Below are 4,075 nucleotides of genomic sequence, written 5' to 3'. Positions count from 1 at the left end.
GTGTATCTCTCTGAATAAATCTACCTTTACTCAACTATGGCTTGCCCTTGAATTCTTTCCTGCATGAAGCCAAGGACCCACACTTGGTGGGGGACGCCCCCCCGGGGACTCAACCAAGACCTGGGACACAGTCATCTTCTTGCCCCACACTTTTTTTTCTTGTATCACATTCATCCTCCCCACCTACCTTTCAGCCTGCCATCACCGTGATTGTTCTAAATGCAACTCTGGTCATGTTCTTCTGGTACTTTAAAGTCTTTCAAATGTTTCCCCCTTACTGCCCTAGGGTACAACCCAAACTCTTTAACAGGAGTCTAAGGACTTCTGGGACTGGCATCTTGCTAACCTGTCAGCTCAACTGTCTCATTCCCTTGTCCTGTTTCTCAGGGCACACTTTAGGACTTCCTCATCCTAAAAGTACCATGCTCTTTTCACACTTCTAAGCCTTTCGCAGCCTGGACTGTCTCCAGCCCCAGCTGTTTCACTAGGCTTTAGATGTCAGCTGGGACTCATCTCTAGCTGTGGCATTTACACACACACACACTCTCACAGAAAAGAAGTGTTATAGCCCAGTGGTTAAGCTGCACTGACTGAAACCAGACTGCACAAATACAAATACTGGCTTTGCCACTAAAGGGCTGGGAGACCTTTGGCACGTTACTCTCTATGCCCCGGTTTCTTCATCCGTAAATTAGAATAATCCTGATAACTAATGCTGTGAAGATTAAATGAGTTAAATTATGCTTAGTACATAATGTGTTATGTAGATGTTGCTATTATTATTAATAGATACATTGAGGACCTACTGCGTTCCTGGTCCTTTATCTAAGTAGCTTACACGTCTTAACTCATTTAACTCACAAGACAGGGTGAAGCTCCCCTCCTGCGTGCTCCGGTTTCCCCTTACAGAACTCCTACTGTCCTAAGTGTTTTTGTGACTTTCCCAGGAGGTAGAAAGTCACGGAGCGTAGGGCACATACCATGTTCCTCCTTGTGTCACCCAAAGTCCTAACAGCGCCTGGCATTTAGTAGGCAATGAATAAATATCTTTGATTTGAACCTAGCATCTCATAGCAAAAAACTTACAAAGTTTTTTTTTTGTACTATTCCCCTTGTCCTTAAGCCCTTTGTGGTTCTATTCCTTCTCCACTGAAACTGGCCTCCCCAAGGTCACCAGTGCCTTCTAGTTGCTAATTCCAATTTCTCAGCAGCATTCAACATGGTTGAATTCTCTTTGAGACGCTTTTCTTGGCTCCCGTGTTTTAGGAGTATTGGTAGGATAAATTTGGAAATACCATGGCTGCTAATTTAGTGGCTCACATGTTATCTTGTGGTATAAATGCCTCTGTTAGTTACTGCAGCCTGAATCGTGGGAAACAGTATAATGTGAAAACCTGCAAATAGCTCAATTTAGAGCATGAATCTGCTATATTGGTCCTCTGTGCCCTTGGGCAGTAAGTTTTGCAGAGGCTGACTGGCCAGGAGTGTGGGGGCCCACCAGATCACCCCCGGCACAACTACTTACAAGCCTGGATTAACTACCCTTCTCCCTCTCTCCATCAGGGAATTTTTCCACTAACTCCTTTGGCAATAAACTTGTAAATTCATAAACAATCTTAAGTCCCACTCCAGTGATCCCTGTGGGCTAGTATCTTACTAATGCTACTCGTCATATGATTAGCAAAAAAGAGCAGGAGGCAAATTTACACAAGTCATCCTCAACCCAAAATCTGTATCAAAATAACCCTGGGGTTGGGGTTCCCTCAGTAAAGTTACTGATTCGGTCTCACTAGGAAGGTAGGACTTAGACTTGTAGTCTGCAAAGGCTCCCAACGGAGATTCCGATGGGCTGCCCTGGTTAAGAACCAGGCATGAGATGAAGGTGTTTTGTTTATATGAACGCCTACCCAAATTGCACACTGAGCAAGGTGAGGGTGTTCCAAAGACTGAGGAAATATTTCCTTTCTAACAAAGGACACAAACACAAGGTCATAATGGCCATTCCTCTAAGAAAGGTTTAAATACTGTCATAGTTAACAGCATGTCTGTGAAATGATGAGACTTTCATTGTTATAAGCCACATAGCATTGAAAAATAGATTCGTTATTCAACAACAGACTTGCAAGATATCAAGTCCCTCAAATCTGTAAGACTGTAACAATATGCACACAAAAATACAAATAAAAATTCTGTTGTAATAAAAATATACTAGATTTATCTATCTTTTCTCTGAGATGCTTTCAGGCCTTCAAAGATCATATAATACTTCCATATGTTAAACAGGAAAATGTCCCTTCATTTACAAAAGAAGACAGGCAAGACATACTGTAGCACAAAAATTCAAGAAAAAGATAAATCTGCACCTACTCTACTGGATATATGCTATGTTAGCCTTCTTACTAGAGTTAATAACATTAACCCTAAATGTACTTTAAAAAGAGACATTATATTCACCATTAAACTAGGAGTAATAGAGAAATTCATGCCTAATTCAGAAACATGGATTTCAAAGTCAGAATCTAGAGTCAGACTACATGGGTTTGAATCCTGGAATGTGCCGTTTATGAGATCTGTAACTTTGAACAAGCTACTAAACTGAACTGGTCTTAGATTCATTTTTAAAGTGGGGATAATAATAATACCCATCTGATAAATGCAATTAGACAGTAACTGAAACATGGCGGTGCTCACAAAACAGGCTTTATTGTTGTTGTTCTTTCGACAAAGGAAAAAAAATCAATTAAAATTGCAGATTTCTTGACGGATATTTCATTCCAATGCTGAGCAAACTGTAGTACACAAGCAAACTTGCCTACACTCTCAAAGAGCGTATTATCATCGAAAAACATTTCCCATACACTCAAACATTTACGCTTTTCCACAGGAGATTATCAAGGGTAAAATAAACTTCATTCACAGAACTTTCATACTCATCACACAGTATCTAAATCTAGGAAAAACTGTCAGGAAAATTTTGTAAAGAAAGATTAAAACTAAAACTCAAACTGTAACGTAGGGTTTTGGACTGCGACTAAGAGTTTAAATTGATGCGCCACCGGACAATTACACTTGACTAAAAAAGCAAATTAAACCTTAAAGTAATTGGTAAAATAACCATGTTAGACAACACATTATAAAGCAAATTCACTAGATACATGTAATTCAACTCAACTCCTAGGCATCCGAACACCCGGCAAACAGCTGGTACAAACTTGTTAAATGAATGACACTAAATGTCAATATATATTTGTTAAATGCATTAATGGCAGTGTAACTCCCCAAAAATAATACAGAAAAGGCAATACATAGTTAGGGATCACGGTGTACTGTGAAAATGAAGTGAGTACATTCTTTCTCACTACAGGTGAGTTTATCACTTCCTGGGAGCCACGCACAGCTCGAGGTGCTTCAGACCATGGCCCCCTCGGCCCCACAACCACCTTATAAAGCAGGTACTCCATCCCACGTTTCCCAGAGGACGTTCCGCCGCACCCGTAGGACGTGGGCAGGCGGAGACACGGCGGAGCAGGACCCGCATCTGGCTTGGTCCGCGCTCCCAACGTTCCTGACTCTCCGACGCCCGCACCTGACCCCGCGCGCAGAGGTGCCCTTTCCCCCCGCCTAGAAAACGGTTCGGAACCAGGACGCCGAGGGGGGAGTGGCCCACAGCGACCTGCGGGACCGGCTCTGCTCGTGCAAACGCCGCGGCGCAGCCGGGGACCCGTTCCGGGAGGCGGCGGGGACGCCCCAGGGCCGAGTCCCCGCCCTCCGCCCCGCGCGGCCAGCCCGGCCAGGAGCAGGATGCAGGGACGAGGGGCGCGGAGGCCGCTGACCTCGGGCGGGCTCCCGGATAGACGAGTGAAGGTAGCCGGTCGTCACGTGCCGGCGCCCGGCCCGAACGCTCTGAGAGGACTCCGCTCTCTGCGCCCGCGCGCACGGCCGGAGCGCCCATGCTCGGCGCCGCGACCAATAGGAAGCCCAGTCCATAGCTGAGCTGGGGCCAATCACAGCGCGCCTGGTGTGTGGGCGGTGCCCGGGCGGCCGCCCAGCCGGCGGCGTTCGCGGGAGCGTTTCT

The sequence above is a fragment of the Camelus dromedarius genome, chromosome 3, assembly GCF_036321535.1.
Source record: "Camelus dromedarius isolate mCamDro1 chromosome 3, mCamDro1.pat, whole genome shotgun sequence".
Lineage (NCBI taxonomy): Eukaryota > Metazoa > Chordata > Mammalia > Artiodactyla > Camelidae > Camelus > Camelus dromedarius.
The sequence above is the reverse complement of the archived record's forward strand: the minus strand, read 5'-3'. Positions refer to the sequence as shown.